The sequence below is a fragment of the Emys orbicularis genome, chromosome 13 (assembly GCF_028017835.1).
Source record: "Emys orbicularis isolate rEmyOrb1 chromosome 13, rEmyOrb1.hap1, whole genome shotgun sequence".
Lineage (NCBI taxonomy): Eukaryota > Metazoa > Chordata > Testudines > Emydidae > Emys > Emys orbicularis.
In genome coordinates, this window is record NC_088695.1 from 408,041 (window position 1) to 434,210 (window position 26,170).

Sequence of the window (26,170 nt, forward strand, 5' to 3'; positions counted from 1 at the left end):
TGTTTTTACTTGTTCACTTTATTAATGTAACTTCACGAGTAAAGTTTTTATGAATGAAACAACATTCATTCATAAAAACTGGTTATCCCAATAACTGGCTAATTGACAATTAAGATGCTTAAGAGCCATAGCTGTTCAGTCAGCTGCCTTTGTAAGTTGCACTGTCAATCCAATTCCTGCTTAAATCACTGACTTGCACTGTTTCAGTATTAAGCAACAGAGGGTCCTGTGGCACCTTTAAGACTAACAGACGTATTGGAGCTTAAGCTTTCGTGGGTGAATACCCACTACGTCAGACGCATGTAATGGAAATTTCCAGGGGCAGGTATAAATATGCAGGCAAGCATCAGTATGGGGGTGAGGGATAGCTCAGTGGTTTGAGCATTGGCCTCCTAAACCCAGTGTTGTGAGTTCAATCCTTAATGGGACCACTTGGGGATCTGGGGCAAAATCAGTACTTGGTCCTGCTAGTGAAGGCAGGGGGCTGGGCTTGATGACCTTTCAAGGTCCCTTCCAGATCTATGAGATAGGATATCTTAATTAATTATTATTATAACGTGGTTAGTTCAATCAGGGAGGGTGAGGTGCTCTGCTAGCAGTTGAGGTGTGAACACCAAGGGAGGAGAAACTGCTTCTGTAGTTGGATAGCCATTCACAGTCTTTGTTTAATCCTGATCTGATGGTGTCAAATTTGCAAATGAACTGGAGCTCAGAAGTTTCTCTTTGGAGTCTGGTCCTGAAGTTTTTTTGCTGTAAGATGGCTACCTTTACATCTGCTATTGTATGGCCAGGAAGGTTGAAGTGTTCTCCTACAGGTTTTTGTATATTGCCATTCCTGATATCTGACTTGTGTCCATTTATTCTCTTGCGTAGAGACTGTCCAGTTTGGCCAATGTACATAGCACAGGGGCATTGCTGGCACATGATGGCATATATAACATTGGTGGACGTGCAGGTGAATGAACCGGTGATGTGTAGCTGATCTGGTTAAGTCCTGTGATGGTGTTGCTGGTGTAGATATGTGGGCAGAGTTGGCATCGAGGTTTGTTGCATGGATTGGTTCCTGAGTTAGAGTTGTTATGGTGCGGTGTGTGGTTGCTGGTGAGAATATGCTTAAGGTTGGCAGGTTGTCTGTGGGCGAGGACTGGCCTGCCTCCCAAGGTCTGTGAAAGCGAGGGATCGTTGTCCAGGATGGGTTGTAGATCACTGATGATGCGTTCGAGGGGTTTAAGCTGAGGACTGTAGGGGTGTGAGTGTCGGGGGCCAGGGACTGAAATTGCCCCGAGAACCAGGTCATGGCGACACCGGGACACGGAACCAGTCCCACACACAGACGGGAGAATGAAATGTCCTGCAGCCGTAGCCCCCAACTCCCTCCAGGAGCCACTTAGGACAGGGGTCGTGTCCCCCTTCACAAGCTAAGTGGGTAGAGGCCTGGTCACTACTTGGATGGGAGACCTGGAGTGAACAAATGAGCAGAAGGGGGAGCACAGTAGGGACCGCTGTTCCCTGCAGGCAGAGCTGACCCCAATGCCCCAGCACGATACCAGGGCTCCCTGGGTTCCCTGCACCCGCTTTCCCCTCACACCAGGAAGTCCTAGGGCCAATGTCAAGGCCTGGGAGCTGGGGAGCTGTGGCATTAGGGGAAGTACTCAGAGACCCTGTGCCCAGGGGGTTGGTGCCGGTGCTGACGCCCGTCTCCCCGCAGCGGAGAACATGCTCTCCCAGGTGGCCTTCTACCAGCGCACGGACCCGGCCCAGCGGGAGGCCGGGGAGTTCATGTTCGAGTTCGACCAGGACGAGATCTTCCACGTGGACCTGGAGAGGAAGGAGACCGTCTGGCGCCTGCCTGAATTCAGCAAGTTCACCAGCTTCGAGGCGCAGGGCGCCCTGGGCAACATTGCCATGCTGAAGAAGAAGAACATGGAGATCATGATCCAGAGGTCCAACCGCAGGCGGGTCCAGATTGGTACGGCACAGAAAGGAGGGCACCTTCTCTGCCAGGCACCCCTTCCTAGTCCTGCTCACCAGTGGACCCTCCCCCACGCAGGCCCAGTACCAGCCCTCACCAGAGACTGAGAACCCCCACTCAGCTCCCCCCCAACCCCCGGAGGGCTTCGGGGAGCCAGTCAGCCAGGGCAGGCGGCCCGGGCAGTTCACAGCCTCCAGGCTGGTGGCCCAGGGCAGCTCCTTTGCCGAGGGCTGTTTGTGGCCCTGCCCCTGAGTGATTCTCTCCCCTGCCCCCTGAGCCGTCCGTGCAGAAAGCTGGGACGGCCCCAGTGACGCCCCCACAGTGCTGGGGAGAGACCCTGAGCTGGAGCATGAGCACTAGGGACTGGCTGGCTCAGGGGCAGGCAATGGGACCCACTGAACCCTGTCTCCCCAGTGCCCCCTGAGGTGACCATGTTCCCTGAAGACCCTGTGGAGCTGGGCGAGCCCAACATCCTGATCTGCTTCGTGGACAACTTCTTCCCGCCTGCGCTCAGCGTCACGTGGCTGAAGAATGGGCAGGAGGTGACCGAGGGCGTCTCCGAGACCGACTTCTACCCCTGCCTGGACAACTCCTTCCGCAAGTTCTCCTACCTGCCCTTCCTCCCCAGTCAGGACGACTTCTATGACTGCCGGGTGGAGCACTGGGGGCTGGCCAAGACTTTCACAAAGCACTGGGGTAAGGCCGGGGCACCTGGGGACCCCGCTGGGCACAGGGCTGGGAGCCAGGACACCTGGGTTCTATCCCAGCTCTGGGGCGGGCTGGGAGGGAGGGAGGGAACAGCCCCCCCCCACTCCATGCCCTGTCCCTCTCCCCGTCTCTCCAGAAGTCCAGGTGCCCACCCCCTTCCCCAAGACCACAGAGACCCTGGTGTGTGCCCTGGGCCTGGCCGTGGGCATCATCACGGGCACCATCCTCATCCATCAAGGGGATGAAGATGAATGTTGCCTGCAACCCGCGGGGACCCTTGTGAGTAGCCGCTGCCCGGGGAGGCACCCACTGCACCCGCAGCCCCTGGGCCCACCCAGCACCCCCTGGGAAGAGTCCCCCACCCGCTGTGCCCCTCCCTGCCAGCAACAGCCCCTCCCCCACCCAGCACCCACTGGGGAGAGCACACCCCGCTGTGCCCCTCCCTGCCACCCACACCCTCTGAGCCCACCCAGCACCCCCTGGGAAACCCCCCCACCTCTGTGCCCCCCCAGCCACAGCCCCTGGGACCCCTCCAGCCCCACCCTGTGTCAATGGGAGACTCCCTGGGGGTGCTTGGAACAGCCCTGATCCCTGCCAGGCCTTGTGTTGGGGCCCAGTGGTCCTGGTAACAGACCCTCTTTGTCTTTCAGATAAACGCGGGGAGGAGCCAGCGCCCCCAAATCCCCCAGGTGCCTTCGTGAGACCCCATGTGTGTCCGTAGCCCTGCAGCCTTGGGTCTCGCTTTGCAGCTTTGCTAACAGCAATAAAGTGGGGTTTTGGGGGACATTTTTATCATTATTTAAAGTCTCTGGTCAAACTGTGACATACCCAACAGCACCTCTGCAGTCTATCCAGGGGCACCGGGTTATACCGGGAGTTAATGGAGTTTGGTATGAGGGCTAAGGCAGAGAGCCAGGATTCCTGGGTTCTATTCCCATTGCTGACACTGACTTTCTGCAAGCTGTGAGTCTTTCTGTGCCCCGGTTTCCCCTTGTGTGAAATGTGGCCGTTCTCCTCCTGGGGCGGTGGTGGGAGCTCTGGGGCTGAGGGATGGTCCATGAAACGCTTTGAGATTGTCCCATGGCCGGGAGCCCAGGAGCAGGGCAGGGTTCATGGGCCAGGCTCCCCCGGGACTGAACCCCACAGGGCGAGCGGCTGCAGAGAGACGCTGGCCTGTCTGGGGGCTGCAGTGACGTCCCCCAGGCTGGGGTCACTGTGACGCGAAGGGCCGATACCACCCCCCCCTCCCGAACATGGCACCAAGCCCCCCAACTGAGCACTTCCTCGCACCCCTTCCCTGGCACATGCTGGGAGACCCCGCCCCACCCCCGGCTTCCACCAGTAGTGATTGGATGCTCCAACCAACCAATAACACCACCAACCGACCAAGCTCTCCCATTGGCCACTGAGCCTTGGACCAGCCTCCTGTGCGTTCCCATTGGCTGCCGCCATACAGCTGTCCCTGGGGGGAATGTTCCCAGGTCCCTTTAGGCAGCTCCAGACACTGACCCTGGGCTGCTGCCGGCTGGGGAGGCCCTGGGGGTGGGGGCTGGGCATGCGGCTGGGGGGGCTGTTTCCAGTGGGGTTTGGTGGGGCTGGGGCCAGGGCGAGTCAGTAGCTGGGTGAGCCGAGAGACGATGTAACCCGCCATGGGGCGCGTCTGCAGGGACACCCAGGCTGGGGGGTGATGCCAGGCCAGGCCAGTTACACACAGCGACCTGGGGCACGCGGGGAGCTGGGCTCATTCACACGTGTTTTTTTAGGACTGATGAATGAAATTGTTTTTAATTGTTCACTTTATTAATGCAACTTCATAAGTAAAGTTTTATGAATGAAACAATATTCATTCATAAAACTGGTTACCCCAATAACTGGCTAAATAACAATTAAGATGCCTGTTAAGAGCCAGAGCTGTTCAGTCAGCTGCCTCTGTAAGTTTCACTCTCAATCCAATTCCTGCTTAAATCACTGAGACTTGCACTGTTTCAGTATTGTAACTTCTGTTCACCATTTCTTACACTTGCCTACAGTGTAACTTCTGTTAACTGTTTGCCATCCACTACACTTGTCTAGATTGTAACTTCTGTTCACTATTTGCCATATTGTAATTCAAACCCCATTTTAAAACGCTTACTCCATTTTGTAAGGGCTTGCTGCAACCTTCATTTTTGCAAACCCTGCTGTAATCTTATTAGTTTAGTTTAAATGTGTGAATGAGGTATGTATGGATGATGGAATCAACCTCCAGCCCCAGCCTGTCCTGATTAAATAGAGTTCAAACACCAAGGGCTGAAGATGCAGACAAGAGCCCTAACAAAGTAAGAAGAATCCACCCTAAAAAGAAAAGGTACAATAGAAGGAAGATCAAAGCCCGGTCCGAGGCTGAAAGTCATGTCTGCAATTGACGGGTGATCAATCACCAAACCCAGAGGCAGCGTGACACAGCAAGACCTATAGACTCTGGATTCAAACTAAAGCCTACAAAAAGGATGGATGAGATGGAAAACTTTGGGAGAAGGGTAACATTCTGCTGCCAACATGGAAGGGCATCGGTGCATTCCCAACAGAGACCCAGCTCGTCCTTGTGCCCGGCTTTCCTGGCCAGTTACCGCCACAAGCTACGAACCCAAGCTGCAAACTCAAGCCACAGACTCAAGCAGGACTGGTAACTATGCAGCAGCTGCAGAACATCTGATGGATGTGTGTGTGTGTGAATGTGTGTGTGTGTTTATAGGTATTAGGTATAATGTGTGTGTATAAGAAATAAGTAGTAATAGGAATAAGTAGCCAAACAACGTTGTTTACTGTTATCTTTTATAGTATTATATTTACAATAAATGTGGCATCTTTGCCTTATCCCTCTTAATAAGATCCTGCTGGTTTTTATTCTATTGGTATAACATTTTCACACAGCCAGGGGCCAGATACCTGGGGAATAAATGTTTACTAATGGGCTCTTCAGCCCAGCAGCGGGAGGTCGAACACAATCTGACGGCTGGAAGTTGAAGCCAGCCACGCTCAGGCTGGAACTAAGGCACAATTTTTACCAGTGCGGGGAACGAACCACTGGAGCCGTTTCCCAAGGACTGTGGTGGATTCTCCACCCCTGGCAATATATGGATCACAATTGGCTGTTTTTCTCTGAGATCTTCTCTAGGAGTTATCGTGGGGCAGGTCTCTGGCCTGTGCTGGACCAGGGGTCAGATGAGATGGTCACATGGTCCCTTCTGGCCTGGGGATCATTTACAAATACTCTAGGCAGGCTGTACATCTGGGACCAAGGCCCTGGGCCCCACAGGAGGAGCGGGTGGGGCTGTACCCTGGGAAGCAGCGACTGGACTGGACTTGGGGGTCATGGCAGAACCCAATTGAACACGAGCTCCCCGTGCATTGCTGAGGCTGGGGTATGTCTGCCCTGCCACCAGACACCCTGGCTGGCCTGGGCCAACTGACGTGAGCTCATGAGGCTCTGGCTGTGCAACTATTTCATTAGTGTCCACTTCCAGGCTGGGGCTGGAGCCAGGGCTCTGGGATCCTCCCATCTCATGTGGATTTAGACCCTGGGCTCCAGCCCAAGCCTGGACGTCTATACTGCAATGAAACAGCCCTGCAGCCGGAGCCCGAGTCCGCTGGCACGGACCAGCCACGTGTGTGCAGTGCAATGTAGACGTACCGAAGAGGATGAATGTGTCCCTGGGCTGTATGAACGGGAATATCAGGCAGGTGCAGGGAGATGGTGACACCTCTATATACAGCACCAGTGAGACCATCACTGGCTGCCGTGTCCCGTTCTGGGGTCTGCCCTGCAGAAAGGAGGCTGAAATGTTGGTGGGGTTCAGAGAGGAGCCACAAAGATGTCAAGGGCTGGAGAAACCTGCCTTTGAGTGAGATGGAAGGAGCTCAGGCTGTGCAGCTCATCCAAGAGATGGTTCCTGGAGAGGAGATGTCTGGGAGCAGGGGGCTCGTTAATCGCACAGACAAAGCAGAACAAGAGCCAGTGGCTGGCAGCTGAAGTGAGACAAATTCAGACGAGAAATAAGGGATGCACGTTTAACCGGGAGGGGCACTAACCATTGGATCAGCCGACCCAGGGACACGGTGGATTCGCCAGCACTTGGCGTCTCTACATCAGGCTAGGATGTCTCTTTCTAACAGACCCACTCTAGCTCGACTACCAGATATGGGCTGGATGCTGGGATCCCTGGGTGTGATTCTCTGGCCTAGGCCATGCAGGAGCTCAGACCAGGTGCTCCGAACAGTCCCTCTGGCCTTGACAGCTCTGGCTCCAGGACTGGGATGTGGGGTGAGGGCCCCAGGGATGTGATGCTGCCCTTCAGGAGAGGCCAGGAGAGCGCTCCTGGCAATTACTGCCCTGCAATGCTCGCTCCTGGGCCCCGGCTGGGGTAACAGAACTAACAGCACCAGGGAGAGAGCCCTGGAAATGCCAAGGGGGGGGGGCTGGACCGTGAGCTGCAGGGCAGCACTGGGGGTAGGGACGGGTGGCAGTGGGGAGAATTGCAGACTGAACAGTGGTGGGGAGGGCAGGGCACGGTGCCAGCAGGGTCTGGGGAGGGTCCCAGAGACAGAGGTTGGCCGGGTCTAGGGCTCAGGGCACTGCCCAGGGTGTGGGGTGGTGGGGGTGGGTCTGGACAGGGTGTAGCAGGGTCTGGGCTCAGGAAGGGACCAGGATGTGAGGTTCTGGGGTTACCCAGAGTCGGGTGTGGGGCTTGGGGCTAGGGATAGGGGTTGGCCCACAGGACAGAGTCTAGAGGGGTTATCTGTGGTGGGGCCTGGGACTGATGAAGGAGCTGGGATTGGGGGGTTAAGGGAGCACACAGGACAGGGTCTGGAGGGGTTATGGGTTACCTTGACTGGGGGTGAGGGGCTGAGGGAGGAGCTGGGATTGGGGGGCTCAGAAAGCTCACAGAATAGGGTTTGGCAGGGTCAGGGGTTACCTGGGGGGATGTAGGGCTGGGGGAGGGGTAGGAATGGGGGGATCAGGGAACACACAGGACAGGGTCTGGCAGGGTCAGGGGTTACCCAGGGCAGTGCGTAGGGCTGAGGGAGGGTCTGGGATTCAGGAGGGTCCGGCAGGTCAGGGGTCACAGGGCTGCAGGGCACCGGTTGCCCTATGCCAGGGCGCAGGGAGGCTGCTGTCCCTCCAGCCAGCTGGGCTCTTTCTCCAGCTCGGGGCGCGCCCTGTCCCCTGGCCGGGGATGGAGCAGACACAACTCATACAGAGCCTGGACCCGGCTCTTGCTGCAGAAGTTTCACCTGGCAACCGGTGACCCAGCAGCCTCAGGGCCTGCGATTGGTGCTTCTGGATCCGCACCCGGTGCATGGAAAGTCCCTGGCAAAGCCCTGGGTCCCGGGAGCACGTGCCAGGGAACCGAGCCTGGGAGAGTCCCTGGCGCCGGCCCAACGTGGAGGATGGGGAGCAGCTCCCAGTGCATCATGGAGTGGGGAGCAGCCCAGCCTAGAGACGCCATGCGGGAGCTAAGCCAGATAGGGCGGCTGGGCCAGCTCAGAAAATCCTGCCTGGACTCCCCCTCCCCTCAGAGAGAGGGATCCCCTCATCTCACACCCACCCAACCTAGGGGCTCCCGAACCTTCCCTTGGGGAAAGGATCCCCCAGCTCACAGAGCCCCCAGTCTCAGGGCTCCCCTGACAGCTCACAGACCCCTCACAAGCCACGATTCCACAGACATGGAAAAAGTTGTGCTCAGCAAGAAGCCATCCTGCTTGAAAGGAGATGTGGGAACAACGATCAAACATTAAACAATCAATATACAAAGGATGGGAAAAGGGGAAGTAAATGGCAACTAATATGTTACAAGTCAACAAATACAGGCGATGGATAAGGGAAGCTAAAGGAATCAATGGCCATCAGGGTTAAGGACAATATAAAGACATTTTAAAACACATTAGGAACAAAAATAACCCTCAGTCAGGTATAGGTCCATCACTAGATGCAGATGGTAAAACATTAAAGATGCAGAAATGTCCCACGGCTATTCCTGACTGTGTTTGGAGTGACGCAGGAGGCTGGTCCATCCCAGATGATGCTGTGATGGGAACAGAACATTTCCCATCTCTAGCAAAGGATGAGGTGAGGCAGCATCTGCTAAACTCAGACACTTTCAAATCAACTGTCCTGGATCATTTACACCCAAGAGTCTCAAAGGAACTAGATGAAGGGAGCTTTGAGGTTAAATACAGCCCAAGGCCAGGCAGCCCATCTGGGCAGCAAGGACGCAGGTTTTACCTGCAGGATGGGGACTGCCTTGGAAAGCCGTGACTCAGAGACGGGCTCAGGGGTCAGGGCAGATACCTGCCTCACCATGAGTTTTCAGTGCAGGGCTGTGGCAAGGCGGGCTGAGCAGACCCTTGGCTGTATAAGCAGGGGAATATCGAGTAAAAGTAGGGACGTGACCCTGCCCCTGTACGGTGCATTGGTGAGACCACCAGAGATTGCTGGGTCCAGCTCTGGGGTCCGCACTTGAAGAGGGATGTGGAAATGCTGGAGCGAGTTCAAAGGAGGGCCAGAAAAACGCTCCATGTCCACGGGCTGGGTAACAACCCCTAGGTGATGAGGCTAAAGGCTGAGAGGGGACTGGTCACTGGGGCTAGGCCCTGGCCCCCAGACAGATCTGAGAGTGGGGCAGCGAAGGCAGAACAAGAGCCAATGGCTGGAAGCTGAAGTTAGACAGAACTCAGTTTGAAATAAGGTGCAGTGTCCTAGCAGAGGGTGGCGACTGACACTGGAACAGCTCCAGGGGAGGTGGGTGGCGACTCACACCCTCGTGGAGTCATTGAAATGAGATGTAAAGTATCAGAGGGGTAGCCGTGTTAGTCTGAATCTGTAAAAAGTAACAGAGGGTCCTGTGGCACCTTTAAGACTAACAGAAGTATTGGGAGCATAAGCTTTCGTGGGTAAGAACCTCACTTCTTCAGATGCAAGACTTGCATCTGAAGAAGTGAGGTTCTTACCCACGAAAGCTTATGCTCCCAATACTTCTGTTAGTCTTAAAGGTGCCACAGGACCCTCTGTTACTTTTTGAAATGAGATGGGATCTCTGCGTAAAAAATTTGCTTTAATCCAGCCTCCCTACAGCCCGTGTAATGGGGAGGGGTCGGGCTGGGTAGGTCCCTTCTGGCCTTGGAGTCTGTGAATCTGGGGTTCCCCCGGTCGTCCCCTCCCTTCACAGCCCAGGGGAGAACAGGGCCACCTGCATTGCTCTCAGCATGCTGTAACACTCAGACAACGGCTCTCATCCAACCTCAGGCTTCAGGGCTTCAGCCAGTCACCTGCGGGGTCAGGAAGGGATTTGCTCCCTGAGACGCAGTTGGCCAAATGTCTCTGGGGCTTTTCCTCTGAAGCGTCAGGGCTCGGCCCAGCTGGAGATGGGGCACCGCACGGGAGAGGGGGGGATACTCTGAGCAGCTCCAGAGACTCTGTCTGGCTCTCATGCTGGGGGTCCCCAGACTGGAGCAGGGAAGGAATCTCCCCCAGGACAGACAGGCAGGGCCCTCGGGGGGTTTCCCATTCCCCTGCAGCACGGGGTGTGGATCACCGCCTGGGCTCAGCGGATTGGGTCCCTGCCATCGCAGGGATGTCAGCCCTGGGGGCCCCTCGGTCCCTCCTGGGCTCTGGCTGGGGCCACATCAGCTCGGTCCCCAAGGGCTGGAATGCTTTGGTCCAACCAGGCACCGGGGATTGGCCGCGGATCTCTGGCCTGGGCTGGGCTGCAGGGGCACAGGCCAGACGATCCGATGGTCCCTGCTGGCCTGGCTCTCTATGGAGACGTGCTGGGGGCCCGCTCCTGGTGGGTGTCACTTCCGGCCCAGCACCCGCTGCGGGGGAGTCCGGCCCCGATTCACCCGGCTGGGCGGTGCCCCGAAGGCTGGGCCGTGCACAGTGTGTTCGGGGGCTGGGACTCATTGGGGTGAGGGGGACCCCGACCTTCGCCCTCCCCCAGCGCTAGCCCCCAGCCCTGCCCCCTACTTCAACTCGGCCCCCCAATCCAACCTGTCACACCCGTGCTGGCAGCTGGCCCCAGCCCGGCCCCTCTGTCCCCGACCCCCAAGGGCCCCAGGGCAGGTGGGTCCCACATCCCAGCTCCCCCACCAGGCTAACACCCCCTCCCTGGTTAGCCCCCCCATGGCTCTCGGTGCCTCTCCACACGGGGGGACGGGGGTCCGTGTCCATGGCAGGGCTGGTGCGACCGTCGGTCCCATCCCCCCCGGGGCCCAATGTCCCCCTCATCCGCCCCCAGTCCCGTCCCGCCCCGCCCTCGGGGCTTTCCCCAGAAGCTTCCACTTCACCTTGAACTCAAGTAACCCCCCACCGGCCAATCAGCGCGCGGCTCTGGGCAGCATCATCGGTCTCCGGCAGATCCCGGCCGGGCCGGGCTGCGCTGGGGCGGGCTGACGGCCTGGAGCAGCCGGGCGGGTGGGGCTGGGGATAGGGGGCAGCGGATCTCCGAGGTCCCTCCCCCCTCAGGCACAGTCCAGCCCCCCCGGCAAGGAGCTGAGTTCAGCCGACCTGATTATTAGAGCAGTGGGGGCTGGGAGCCAGGACTCCTGGGTTCAGTTCCCACCTTCACCACTAACGTGCTGTGTGCACTGGGGTAAATCTCCCCCATCTGGGGCTCCGTTCCCCAGACGTGGGGCTGGCGACCCCCCCGTGTCTTGCTGTCTCAGCCTGTAACCCCCCGAGGGCAGAGCCCGTGGGTCTGGGCAGCGCCCGTGTCACGGAGTCCCCGGGCGACGCTCTGGAACTGCTCCCCACAAAGCCAGTCAGGACTCTGGGGAGCCTCCTCTCCCTCGGAGCAGACCGTCTTCAGGGCAAGAAGCTCACACGGCTTCACCTCCTGGGAGCATTCAGCATATGCCCCTCCGTGCGCTTCCCACAGCGAGTCCGCCCAGGCGGGGTCCTGGGGAAGCCAGAGGTCCTGCACGCACCCCCACTTCGCAGTCAGACGTGACTCTCGGCCAGCCAGTAACACAGAGGTTTATTAGATGACAGGAACATGGTCTAAAACAGAGCTTGTAGGTCCAGTGAACGGGACCCCTCTGCCGGGTCCATTCTGGGGCCCAGCGAGGCAGACCCCCGTCTGCCCTCCCTTCCAGTCCCCAGCCAGCTCCAAACTCCAACCCCCGTCCAGCCCCTCCTTCTCTGGGCTTTGTCTCTTTCCGGGGCCAGGAGGTCACCTGATCCCTTTGTCTCCAACACCTTCAGCTGGCACCTTTGCAGAGGAGGGGCCCAGGCAGGGTCGGCTCTAGGTTTTTTGGCTGCCCCTCACCCCAGCCCTGGGCTCTTTCCCCCCCCCCCCCAACTGCACCCTCCTGCCGCCCCAGCCCCGGGTCACTGGTAACTCGCTCCCAGGGCGGGTCATTCAGCAGGAATTTTGGATGTGCACAGAACACAGACAGGATTGGTTCCCATACGGGTACAGAACTGCAGTAAAGTGGAACAATTTTCAGCTTGAGTGACTGGAGGAGATCTGGATGCATATTATAAGACTGTCCTACATAAATGAGGAAAAGTTGAGGTGCCTTTATTATTCTTTTGTTCCATTCTTTCTTTCTATGGGGAATTTGCCAATGCAATATCACTGTCTTCCTTTTACACAAATAAAACTAAAACTTAAAAAAAAAAAAAAAGGCAATGGCTGTTGAAAATAGCAATTCCAGTCCTAATAACCACTGGGAAGCATTTCTTGCTCAATTTATTCTACTTTTTCTACAGCAAGTTACAGTGGATCAGTAGATTTGATTTGGGAGAAATGAAGTAACAGCTGCCCAAACTGAGCTTGAGCACTCCTGAATTTTGAGGGTGTTCAAATCTGGAAGGCAGGTGCTGGATTCCCTTTCTGAATATTAGCTAAATCTGGAAAGGAAAAGTCAATTTCTGCTTCCATGGCTCAGAAGTGGAAATCCTCCTACGTGCCTGGTACTGTATCAGGTCCAGAGCCTCCCCTCCCTTACTTTTCATTTTAAATTCTAGTGAGATCCATGTACCTCCCTTGCTAGGCTTCAGATAGAGAGGTGCACCGTCCATTTAGTCCCCCCAATTCCTTCTTTGGGGGAGAGCCCAGGGCTGGGGCGGCAGGGGGTGTGTGGGGGGGGGAAGAGCCCAGGACTGGGGAGGCAGGGGTGCGGGGAGGGGGGAAGAGCCCAGGACTGGGGCAGCAGGGGAGTGCAGGTGGGGGCCAGAGCTGAGGCGGCAGGGGGTGTGGGCGGGGGAGAGCCCAGGACTGGGGCAGCAGGAGGGTGCAGGTGGGGGCCAGAGCTGGGGTGTGGGCGGGGGAGAGTCCAGGGCTGGGGCAATACAGGGGTGCGGGGGGGGCGGCAAAAACCCTAGAGCTGGCTCTGTTCCTACCATTCACAGCAAGCTGCAGATTTCAGTTCTACACTCCTTCCCCCTCCCTTTCCTGTTGATAGCGGCCGAGGGAATGCTGGGAAATGTAGTTCCTTCCCTGCTCCAGGGCTGGCTCTATAGGCAGGGAGCTAACCAAGGAACTACAGCTCCCAGGGCCCCCTGTTGGTTCTCAGCTCCCAGGCTGGATTCTTGCGCCCCTGCAAATCTGCCGCCCCAAGCACCTGCTTGCTTTGCTGGTGCCTAGAGCCGTCCCTGGGCCCAGGCCATCAGTTGCTAGGAGACAGAGTGTCGGGCATTTATGTGCACTGGCCCTTTGCTCTGTAGCAACCATACACCCTTATCCCACCATCTAGATACTTAAGAACTGCATAGGGGAAACTGAGGAACTGAGCGGGGTCACTGCAGCCAGTGACCTGGGGAAGTTCGAACCCACCAACGTTCCCATGGATGCCCCCGCATCTCTCCCATTCCTTGGTGGGAGTTACACCAGGCCCTTCCAGTTTCGTGCCCTCCCTTAGTTCGAGTGCGCTCGATGGCACTCGCAGGCCGCATGTGGGAAGGTTTATGTGGCCCGTGCCCTTTTGCCAGCCCAATACCCCTGGGGTTCAAACTGGGACTGGGTCTTCTCCCAGCACTTTGGTCTGGAGGGCTGCGATTTGGGCTCTCTTGCTTAAGAGCCCCTATCTTGACCTTGGCCAGCTCTGGGCTTGGGCAGCCAGCTCTGGGCTTGGGCAGCCAGCTCTGGGCTTGGGCAGCCGCTCCCCACCTTGTGGCCCAGATACAACACCTCTGTCGTCCCCACCTTACACTTTCCAGCTTTTACCATCAGTCCCACCTCCTTGAGGCAGCCCAGCACCCTCTTCACCTGGGACACATGTCCCTCCCAGGTCTGCCTAAAGACACACACGTCATCGATGTACGCCAGGGCCAAGTTCTCCATCCCCCTCAGCTTGTCTAGAATCTCCCCAGGCCTAGGCGTGGGGTAGGCATCGGACATGGTGATGGCTTTAAGCTTCCAATAGTCCCTGCAGAACCAGATCATCCCGTCTTCCTTGGGGACCAGCCCCACGGGTGAGGCCCATGGGCTGTTGAACGGCTGGATCACATCTAAAGCCAGCATGTCCTTGACCTCTCTCTCCAGGTTCTGGGCTACTTTCCCAGTGACTCTGAATGGGGAACACCTGATGGGGAGATTGGCTTCCACCTCAGGGAAGAGATCCACCAGGGGGTCTTCCCCCTTCTCCTCCCAATCCTCCCTTTTCAGGTCCAGGGGTCCCCTCACTTTCCTCCCATACAGCAGCTCGAACAGGAAGAAACCTGTGGATTCCTGGGGCACCACCAGCTGCCTCCCGATTCCCCACAGTTCTACTTCCCCTTGGGGAGCCCATTCCCGGTACAGGAATCCCCTCTCCCACAGGACTCTGTCCCTGCAGCCTTCCCCAAGGGGGTTTGCAGCACTGTGGCCAGCAAGTTCCCTCAGCTTCTCCAAGGAGGGATCCCTCTGCAGCTCGGTCTGGAATTCAGCTGCTGGGGAAGGGAGTGGGACCTGCTCCCTCTCGCTGGCTGGGTCTGGGGTCACAGCCCCCTGAGCCCTGTCCCTGGTAGCTTCCTCCCTGCTGTGTAATCACTTCCCAGCAGCCCGTCTGGACCAGGCAAACCTGGTTGGCAGCCGACCTGCGCTGCCTGGGTGTTCCCCCACTCAGCTGGGGTCTCAGCTCCCACCGTGCTCAGCGCTGCCCTGGCTGTCCCAGTGGGGGCAGGCAGCGAGCTCTCTGCTCTGGTCACAGTATCAGAGCCAGCGTGAGCCCCCTCTCCGGTGTGCAGGGGGGCGGGGAGCATCTCTCTGTCCCACTCAGCCCCAGGGGTCTGGTTACAGGTAGGCAGGTATCCTGAGCCCAGCAGCCCCTCCCTCCTGCCAGCCAGGTCATTTGCATTTTCACTGACCATTTCCCTCTTAGCCAATTGGTTCCCTGGATCCTGTCCCAAAGAGACACAGTCACCCCGCAACAGGACCTCACAGCCGATATCCTGGAGAGCCCCAACGACCAGCCAGCCCGACCCCTCCTGGGGCTGCACAGGGATCCGGGCCATAGGCAGGGCGAGGGGCTTCATCCCGGGGACCTTCACCCAGGTCACACAGCCCCTCAGCCTCTGCGGCTGCACCACCCGGGGCCTGACAACAGTTCTCTCTGTCCCAGGGTCTCGCCACCCCAGGCATGTCCCCCCATTGACCACCACCTTCCGCTCCCACTGGGGGTCCGAGGGGCCTGAGCCCAGGAGACTCCACGCAGACATATAGGCCGGGGCCAGGAGTGGGAGCCTGTCCACCACCCCACCCATCTGGCTGACAGCGTCTATGGCCTTGGGACCCGGCAAGGGAGCTAGATACCGGGGCTTTTCCGCAGGGTCCCCCTGGTTCAAATCACCAGCCTGCGTGAAGGCCGTGTGGTGGGCATCCACATCCCCCCCCTCCTTAACCAGGGGTAGCAATTTAGTGTCGAGGCTCCCTGTGGAACTGGCAGCCCGGGGTCTATCCCCACTCACCCCTGGGGAGCCCCCTATGCTTCTCCACTCCACCAGCGCCAGTCCATGCTGCCGCTGCTTCTCCTGCCGCTTTTCCTCGGGCTCTTGCTCTCTCTCACGGTCCTCTCGCTCTCTCGGACTCAGCTCCAATCCCATCCGTCTCCGACCCCCTGATGGGGAACCCGATCGTGAAGACCCCCATCTGGTTGGGGACCAGACTCTTGGGGATGCCTGGCTACCACTCCAGCTGCTCCCAGATCCTCTTGTAGCCCCGTCTGGGTCAGGAATCTGCTCCTTAGAGCGGGCCTCGTCCTCCAGCTGCACGATGAACTGGGCCTTGGTGAACTTCCCAATGCGTAACCCTCTCTTTCTGCACAGGATTACAATGTCCTTCTTGAGGAGATGGTGATAGGCCATGTCAAGGCTGTATCCCTACTTTGAACTTTAGGGTACAAATGTAGGGGCCTGCATGAAAACTGCTAAGCTTATCTACCAGCTTAGCTCTGGTCCGCTGCCACCATCTTAAGAATTCCCTCCCTGGGAAGCCTTGAGAAACCTTTCACCAATTCCCTGGTGAATACAGATCCAAACTGCTTGGATCTTAAACAAGGAGAAATTGACCCTTCCCCCCTCCTTTCTTTCACCAACTCCTGGTGAATACAGATCCAAACCCCCTTTGGATCTTAAAACAAGGAGAAATCAATCAGGTTCTTAAAAAGAAGGCTTTTAATTAAAGAAAAAGGTAAAAATCATCTCTGTAAAATCAGTATGGAAAATAACTTTACAGGGTAATCAAACTTAAAGAGCTCAGAGGAATCCCCTCTGTCTTAGGTTCAAAGTATAGCAAACAAGATAAGCACTCTGGTAAAAGGTACATTTACAAGTTGAGAAAACAAAGTAAATCTAAGACGCCTTGCCTGGCTTTTACTTACAATTTTGAAATAAGAGAGACTTGTTTAGAAAGATGGGGAGAACCTGGATTGATGTCTGGTCCCTCTCAGTCCCAAGAGCGAACAACCCCTTAAACAAAGGACACACACAAAAGCCTTTCCCCCCCCAAGATTTGAAAGTATCTTGTCCCCTCATTGGTCCTCTGGGTCAGGTGTCAGCCAGGTTACCCGAGCTTCTTAACCCTTTACAGGTAAAAGGATTTTGGAGTCTCTGAACAGGAGGGATTTTAGTACTGTACACAGAGAGCTGTCACCCTTCCCTTTATAGTTATGACACGCCCCCCAAATCACAGATAGTGTTGGACGTTTGGTTCCACACTGGCTGTGATTTCTTTCCTGGAGCTCTAGGAGAAAACAGAGTTAATAAGACACATGTACCTTTAGACATACTACTGATTATATAAAAACTAACAATATGTTTTATTACAAGAACAATTGTTAACCAGTTAACTCTGGGAAACTTTCCCGGGAGAGTGCATCAGCCACTTTGTTAGAAGCTCCCGAAATGTGTTGTATTTCAAAATCAAAATCTTGGAGAGCTAAACTCCACCGAAGAAGTTTTTTGTTATTTCCCTTGGCGGTATGAAGCCACTGTAGCGCAGCATGGTCTGTTTGTAGTTGGAACCGCCGTCCCCAAACATATGGGCGTAGCTTTTCCAGCGCGTACACAATGGCGTAGCATTCCTTTTCGCTGATTGACCAGTGGCTTTCCCTCTTAGACAGTTTCTTGCTGAGAAACACGACAGGATGGAATTCTTGATCCGGTCCTTCCTGCATTAAAACTGCTCCCACGCCTCGCTCGGACGCATCTGTGGTTACTAGGAACGGTTCGTCAAAGTCTGGGGCCCTTAGCACAGGGTCAGACATGAGTGTTGCCTTAAGCTGGTTAAAGGCCTTTTGACACTTATCAGTCCACTGAACTGCATTTGGCTGTTTCTTTCTGGTTAGGTCTGTCAGCGGGGCGGCGATTTGGCTGTAGTGTGGTACAAATCGCCTATAATATCCGGCCAAGCCTAAGAAGGATTGGACCTGTTTCTTTGACTTTGGAACCGGCCACTTTTGGATAGCATCCACTTTGGCCTGTAGGGGATTTATAGTTCCTTGACCCACCTGGTGCCCCAGGTACGTCACTCTGTTTTGGCCTATTTGACACTTTTTAGCCTTAACAGTTAGTCCTGCCTGCCGGATGCGCTCGAAGACTTTTTTCAGGTGCTCCAGGTGTTCTGTCCATGAATCAGAAAAAATGGCCACATCATCGAGGTAGGCAACTGCAGATTCTCCCAATCCTGCTAGGAGACCATCTACAAGTCTTTGGAAGGTGGCGGGTGCATTTCGCAACCCGAAAGGGAGTACATTGAATTCATACACCCCTGCCTGGGTGACGAAGGCTGACCTTTCCTTAGCGGGTTCATCTAGTGGTACTTGCCAGTACCCTTTGGTTAAGTCTAAAGTAGAGATGAATTGGGCATGTCCCAATTTTTCCAATAGCTCATCTGTGCGTGGCATTGGATAGTTGTCAGGACGAGTTACAGCATTTAGCTTACGGTAGTCCACGCAAAAGTGTATTTCCCCATCTGGTTTGGGAACTAGAACCACTGGAGATGCCCATGCACTGGTAGAGGGGCGGATTATACCCATCTGTAGCATGTCCTGGATCTCCCTTTGTATAGCCGCTTGGGCATGAGGTGACTCCCGGTAGGGTGGGGTTCTAATTGGGTGAGCATTACCTGTGTCAATGGAGTGGTATGCCCGTTCGGTCCGTCCTGGAGTGGCTGAGAAAATCGGTGCAAAGCTTGTGCACAGCTCCTTTATCTGCTGTCGCTGCAGACGTCCCAGGGTCGTGGAGAGGTTCACCTCTTCCACGCCACCATTCCTTTTTCCTTCATAGTAGACACCTGCAGGCCACTCCGCGTCATCAGTTTCCTGGGCTGTAAACTGGCAAACGTTTAATTCTCTAGAATAAAAGGGCTTAAGAGAATTAACATGGTATACCTTAGGCTTTATGTTGGAGGTGGGGGAGGCTATGAGATAGTTAACAGCTCCTAGGCGCTCCTGGACCGTGAATGGTCCTTCCCACGACGCTTCCATTTTATGGGCCTGGAGCGCCTTTAAGACCATGACTTGGTCTCCTACTTTGAAGGACCGTTCTCTGGAATGTTTATCATACCAGGCCTTTTGCTCTTCCTGAGCATCCTTTAGGTTTTCTTTAGCAAGGGCTAAAGAGTGTCGGAGGGTGTTTTGTAGGTTGCTTACAAAGTCTAGAATGTTAGTTCCTGGAGAAGGCGTAAACCCCTCCCATTGCTGCTTCACCAACTGTAATGGCCCCTTAACCTCGCGGCCATACACAAGTTCAAATGGTGAAAACCCTAAACTGGGATGTGGTACAGCCCTGTAGGCAAAAAGCAACTGCTGCAACACTAGGTCCCAATCATTGGAGTGTTCATTTACGAATTTACGTATCATGGCCCCCAAAGTTCCATTAAACCTCTCCACCAGACCATTGGTTTGATGGTGATGAGGGGTGGCAACCAAGTGATTCACCCCATGAGCTTTCCACAGGTTTTTCATGTTCCCTGCCAGGAAATTAGTTCCCGAATCTGTAAGTATGTCGGAGGGCCACCCTACCCTGGCAAAAATGTCTGCTAATGCCTGGCACACACTTTTAGCCTTGGTGTTGCTTAAGGGTACAGCTTCCGGCCATCGGGTAGCAAAATCCATGAAAGTCAGTACGTACTGCTTTCCTCTGGGTGTCTTCTTTGGGAAAGGACCCAGAATATCCACAGCTACTCGCTGAAATGGGACCTCAATTATGGGTAGTGGCTGGAGAGGGGCTTTAACCTGATCTTGGGGCTTTCCCACTCGTTGGCACACCTCACAAGACCGGACATAATTAGCAACGTCCTTGCCCATTCCCTCCCAGTGGAAGGACTTCCCCAACCGGTCTTTGGTTCTGTTCACCCCAGAATGGCCACTGGGATGATCATGGGCTAAGCTCAAGAGCTTTACCCGATACTTAGTGGGAACTACCAACTGTCTTTGAGGATGCCAGTCTTCCTGGTGCCCACCAGAAAGAGTCTCCTTGTATAAAAGTCCTTTTTCTACAACAAACCGGGATCGGTTAGAAGAGCTGAGAGGCGGTGGGGTGCTCCGTGCCGCCGCCCAAGCTTTTTGAAGGCTGTCATCTGCTTCCTGCTCGGCCTGGAACTGTTCCCTTGATGCTGGAGACATCAGTTCCTCCTTGGACTGTGGACTGAGGCTTGGTCCCTCTGGAAGCGATGCAGGTGCTGGGGCTGTTTCCATTGACTGTGAACCGCTGTCCGCTGGTGCACTATGTGGTATTTCAGGCTCTGGCTGAGCCTCTTGGGTAGGGTTATCTGCTGCTTTCACCAGTTCAGACTCGCTGGTGCCCTCTGGCATTGGAGTTGTAGACGGGCTTGCAAGCGCTGGACTCAGTGCTGGCAATGGTTCTGGTGCTGGGTGCGTTGCCAGTTCCGGTTCCGGGACTGGCTTTGGCTGGGTCTCTGGGATTGGATCCACTACGGCTGTTGCAGTCGTTGGCAGGGGATCCGGTTCCACCACCTGTGTTTGGGTCTCCGGTAACACAGACGGGGCCCTGGTGGACGGCTCAGGAACAGGGATGGGGGTGAAAGCTTGCTTAGCCTGGCTGCGGGTGACTATTCCCACCCTCTTGGCTAGCTTCACGTGGTTGGCCAAGTCTTCCCCCAGCAGCATGGGAATGGGATAATTGTCATAGACTGCAAAAGTCCACATTCCTGACCAGCCCTTGTACTGGACATGCAACTTGGCTGTAGGCAAGGTTACAGACCGTGACACGAAGGGTTGAATTGTCACTGTAGCCTCAGGGTTGATGAGTTTGGGGTCCACTAGGGATTGGTGGATAGTTGACACTTGTGCCCCAGTGTCCCTCCAAGCGATAACCTTCTTTCCGCCCACTCTCAAGGTTTCCCTTCGCTCCGAGGGTATGAGAGAGGCATCTGGGTCTGGGGTTCTCTGGTGTGATTGGGGTGTAATGAACTGTAATCGGTTGGGGTTCTTGGGGCAGTGAGCCTTTATATGCCCCAGTTCATTACATTTAAAACATCGCCCTGCTAAGGTATCACCGGGGCGATGTTGGTTGATGGAGACTGGTGTGGTGGGGTGAGAAGGCGTCTGGGGTTTACCTTGGGATGTGGGTGGGGCCTTGGGTTGTCCCCGGTGATAAGGTTTTGTTTCGGCTTGCCCCTTCTGATATTCGCTCCAACTGCTACTAGCTTTTTTCTTTTCTGTCACCTCCACCCATTTGGCTCCAATCTCCCCCGCCTCGGTTACAGTTTTGGGCTTCCCATCTAGGATGTACCTTTCTATTTCCTTAGGAACACCCTCTAAAAACTGCTCCATTTGCAATAGGAAGGGCAACTCTTCCGTAGATTTAACATTTGCTCCTGATATCCAGGCATCCCAATTTTTCCCAATGTGGTAGGCATGTCGGGTAAATGACACATCAGGTTTCCACCTTAGGGCTCTGAACCGCCGACGGGCATGCTCAGGTGTTAGCCCCATTCTGATTCTGGCCTTGTTTTTAAAAAGTTCATAACTGTTCATGTGTTCCTTAGGCATTTCAGCCGCCACCTCTGCTAAGGGTCCACTGAGCTGCGGCCTCAGCTCTACCATGTACTGGGTTGGAGGGATGTCGTATCCAAGGCAGGCCCTTTCAAAATTTTCTAAGAAGGCCTCAGTATCATCGCCTGCCTTGTAGGTGGGGAATTTCCTGGGATGGGAAGTGGTACCTGGAGAGGAGTTGTTAGGATGGTCTGATGCACCCTGCCTAGTCCTTGCTGCTTCCAGTTCCATCTCTTTTTCTTTCAGCTCCATCTCTCTTTTATGGGCCTCCTGTTTGGCTTTTTCTTCTCTTTCTCTCAGCTCCATCTCTCTTTTATGGGCCTCCTGTTTGGCTTTTTCCAGCTCCATCTCTTTCTTGTGGGCCTCCTCTTTGGCTTTCTCTTCTCTGTCTCTCAGCTCCATCTCTCTCTTGTGGGCCCCCTCTTTGGCTTTCTCTTCTCTGTCTCTCAGCTCTATCTCTTTTTCTTTCAGCTCCATAGCTCTCTTGTGGGCCTCCTCTTTAGCTTTTTCTTCTTTGGTAGTCATTTTCCTGGTTTTCTTGTGCTGGGTCACACCCCTCTGCAGTTGACTGAAACTGGGATGTACTTAGCTCAGGCTCCTGCTGAGTGCTGCTGAGTTAACAGAGAGTTTCTAACTAGCTACTCCTGAGGATGTAAAAAGAAAAAAAAAACAATTCACCTTGTAAATTACCTTTACTAGATCAAAGTTTGCTCACTGATTGAACCGTTCTCTTAACAAAGGACCTTGTTAAAAAAAACTTAACACCTCTGCCTTCAGGCAAGGAGAGATAAGATATGCATCTACCTTCAGCTCTGCTTTCCAAGCAGCTAGAAGGAAAAAAAAATCTTACTGGCTTTTGGGTTTAAAACGATCCCACCGCTGTGCCACCATGTCAAGGCTGTATCCCTACTTTGAACTTTAGGGTACAAATGTAGGGGCCTGCATGAAAACTGCTAAGCTTATCTACCAGCTTAGCTCTGGTCCGCTGCCACCATCTTAAGAATTCCCTCCCTGGGAAGCCTTGAGAAACCTTTCACCAATTCCCTGGTGAATACAGATCCAAACTGCTTGGATCTTAAACAAGGAGAAATTGACCCTTCCCCCCTCCTTTCTTTCACCAACTCCTGGTGAATACAGATCCAAACCCCCTTTGAATCTTAAAACAAGGAGAAATCAATCAGGTTCTTAAAAAGAAGGCTTTTAATTAAAGAAAAAGGTAAAAATCATCTCTGTAAAATCAGTATGGAAAATAACTTTACAGGGTAATCAAACTTAAAGAGCTCAGAGGAATCCCCTCTGTCTTAGGTTCAAAGTATAGCAAACAAGATAAGCACTCTGGTAAAAGGTACATTTACAAGTTGAGAAAACAAAGTAAATCTAAGACGCCTTGCCTGGCTTTTACTTACAATTTTGAAATAAGAGAGACTTGTTTAGAAAGATGGGGAGAACCTGGATTGATGTCTGGTCCCTCTCAGTCCCAAGAGCGAACAACCCCTTAAACAAAGGACACACACAAAAGCCTTTCCCCCCCCAAGATTTGAAAGTATCTTGTCCCCTCATTGGTCCTCTGGGTCAGGTGTCAGCCAGGTTACCCGAGCTTCTTAACCCTTTACAGGTAAAAGGATTTTGGAGTCTCTAAACAGGAGGGATTTTAGTACTGTACACAGAGAGCTGTCACCCTTCCCTTTATAGTTATGACAGGCCATCACTCCGCTGTTCCCAAGTTGCTTTGGACTCACAGGCCCGTGTGCTCTCAGCTCCCCCACGGTTTCCAGGAAGCAGAGGCGTAGCGAGCGCCCGCCGTACCCTCCGACCGGAGGGGGCCCCGCAAGGAAGGGGGCCCCTAAAAGTGGCAAAAAACATGTAAGGTATAACTAGGTAAGTGACATTTATTGACGCTATTGCACAATCCATGTCGGTTTTACTGACAAAACCGTGAAGTCATTATGATACATCATAATGCTATTGGCTACATCAGTTGTCTGTCGGTCAGTTTCAAATTTTAGTTGGACCCATTCAAAGAATGTGTATTTGCGTTCATAATGGCGGTCGGCGGATAAATGTTATTAATTTAGTTGTTTAATTTTTTATCGTTTGAAACGATTCGTTTCCAACGCAGAAGCGTGCTTTGTGATGTCTAAGAGAACGTATAAGAGCGGAGCTAGTAAACGAAAGGCAGCAAAAGATGCCGAGAAGGAACTTGAGAAAATTCCAAAGTTGTCAACGTATTCTGCGCTGCAATCCAACGTACAGGTACAGGCACATGAAACGGACAGCGCTAGCAGCGACGAATCGTATCCAGAAGTATCCAGAAGTGCTTCAAGTGAGGTCGAAGGTGAAGCCAGTTGTTCTACCAAACAAACTGTGACAGATATTCCAGCTGCTGCCGGGAAAGAAGTATCTGAATCTGAACCACTGACTGATGATCCAGGAGATTGGCCGTCTATAATATCGGACAGGCAAGTGTGTGACATTGTTGCACGTGGCCCACCGCAGCAGAATGAAAGTTACGAATTTCCATTTAACGAGGAAAGACGGAGGTTCACAAGTACTCATTTATATCGAACCATGGCAAATGGCGAGAAAATAAGACGTTCGTGGTTAATGTACTCAGTTCAGAAAGATGCCATTTTTTGTTTTTGTTGTAAATTATTTGGCACTGGCGACATACCGCTACGTCGTGGAACATCTGCTTGGAAAGCACTGTCAAAAAGACTTCAGCAGCATGAAACAGGCAAAGGTCATCAAGACTGTTTGGTGAAATGGTTTGACCTTCGGTCAGGCATAGTAAACCGTACATCTATTGACCAACTCGAATTGCAGGCTTTTCTGAAAGAAAGAGATTTCTGGAGAAATGTTGTCAAACACATGGTTGATGTCGTTATTTAATTGTCCGAAAGAAACTTAGCATTTCGAGGAAGTAATGAAAAGCTCGGCGATCCTTCGAATGGCAACTTTTTGGGACTGTTTGAATTGCTTGCAAAGTATGATACTGTCCTCAGCGAACTTTTACAGAGGATTAAGAAGGCAGAGACACATGTTCAGTACCTCAGTCCACAGATCCAAAACGAGCTGATTCAACTTGTTGCCAGTAACATTCAAGAGGCCAACATAGCGCAGCTTAAAAAAGCAAAATATTATTCAGTTATTTTGGACTGTACTCCCGACGTGTCACACGAAGAACAGATGTCTGTGGTGTTACGCTTTGTTGAATGCAACGGTGAAGATGGTGTCAATATTCGTGAAGCGTTTGTTGGTTTTCTTCATGTTCATGATACAACTGGCGAGGGCTTATTGGAAGCGTTTCTTGAAAAGGCAAACAACTTAGGAATAGACATTGCTGACATGAGAGGCCAAGCTTATGATAACGGCGCAAATATGAGAGGAAAGAATAAAGGAGTTCAAGCCCGCATGCTAGAAATAAATGACCGTGCCTTGTATGTACCATGTGGAGCTCACACTTGGAATCTTGTGATCTCAGACGCGGCAAAGTCATCAAAATATGCCGTTGATTTTTTCGGTCTGATTAACAGAATATACGTTATCTTTTCTTCTTCACCTTCACGTTGGGATATACTTCAAGAACATATGCCAATATCTGTTAAAGGATTATCGGACACTTGTTGGGAGTTGAGAATTGATGCTGTGAAGCCATTGCGTTATCACCTTGAAGAATTGTGCAATGCTTTGTCATCTTTGCGAGAATATGCGCTCGAAAAGAAAGATGGCAATACAGCAACAGAAGCCGGTGCGCTTTTAGACCATGTTACTACGTGGCCTTTTGTTCTGACTGTGTACACGTGGTACGATATACTATTTCACGTCAATAAAACCAGCAAATTAATTCAGTCACCAGATATGTCAATTGACGTACTGCAGGCAGAAGTCGGTGCTACAAAGAAGTTTTCGGAAGACTATCGAAATACAGGATATAACTCTGTGGTCACAAATGCACGTGAAATAGCAGAGCATATGGGTATTGAGCAGGTGTTTCCAGAAACCAGGGTGCGAAGTAAGAAGAGAATGTTTGATTACGAATGTGCTGATGATTCGAGTCGTCTTTCTGCCGAAGAAAAATTCAAATCGCAGTTCTTTCTTGTTTTCACTGATCAGGCCATATCTTCTGTTTCGTCGCGATTTGACCAACTCGTGGAGTGGTATAAGTTGTTTGGATTTCTGTACAACGCTAACAGCCTGAAGCAGTGTCACAGAGAAAATGAACTGGAGAATCACAGCAAAAATTTTGAAAGAAAAATGGGAGACATTGATGCCAACGAACTCATAATGGAATTGAATCGTTTTATTTATGTCATTGAGAAAGAGAGAGGACTTGTCACGGCAAACAATTTTTTAACGTACATATACAAGAACAGCCTTCAGGAGATATATCCGAATCTTTGCATTTGCATCAGAATTCTTCTGACCACACCAGTTACTGTCGCCGGTGCTGAAAGGCGCTTCAGCAGAATGAAACTGATCAAGAATATCCTGCGCTCAACCATGACAGATGACAGGCTTTCTGCGCTTGCACTTATCTCAATCGAAAACAAGATTGCCAGATCTCTGGACTATGACACATTGATTAACCAATTTGCGGAGAACAAGGCTCGAAAGAAGCGCTTTGCGTAAATACGGAATACATGTACACTGTAGGCCTATGTATACATAATATGAACCCTGTATATTGTATAAAATAAATACCGCATTCCAGTTTCTGCATTGTAAGGGGCCCCGCCCGGACATATGTTCGGAGGGGGCCACGTTCTTTGTTGCTACGGCCCTGCCAGGAAGAACCCCTAGTGTGCCAGCCCTTCTCGTGGTCACCACCTCTTTGCCAGGGTCGAGCTTCAGACTCCTCCGCCCCTGGGACCGCTCGCTGCAATCCCCAGGGGAACCCTGTTACTGCAAAAGTCCTTCTCTCTCCCAGGGTCGAGCGGCAAGCTCCTCCGCCCCTGAGACTGCTCGCTGCAGTGCTCAGGGGGACCCCGTTACTCCAACAGTCCTTCTCGCTGG

General features: G+C 53.4%; 1 protein-coding gene and 1 pseudogene across 1 annotated transcript in view; one reads left to right on the forward strand and one right to left on the reverse strand.

Moving 5' to 3' along the window:
- The window catches only part of LOC135887754 (DLA class II histocompatibility antigen, DR-1 beta chain-like), a 62,482-nt gene that overhangs the window by 19,049 nt on the left and 17,263 nt on the right, over window positions 1–26,170 (reverse strand). The window lies entirely within an intron of this gene.
- LOC135887763 (HLA class II histocompatibility antigen, DR alpha chain-like) lies at window positions 1,712–2,963 on the forward strand (annotated as a pseudogene).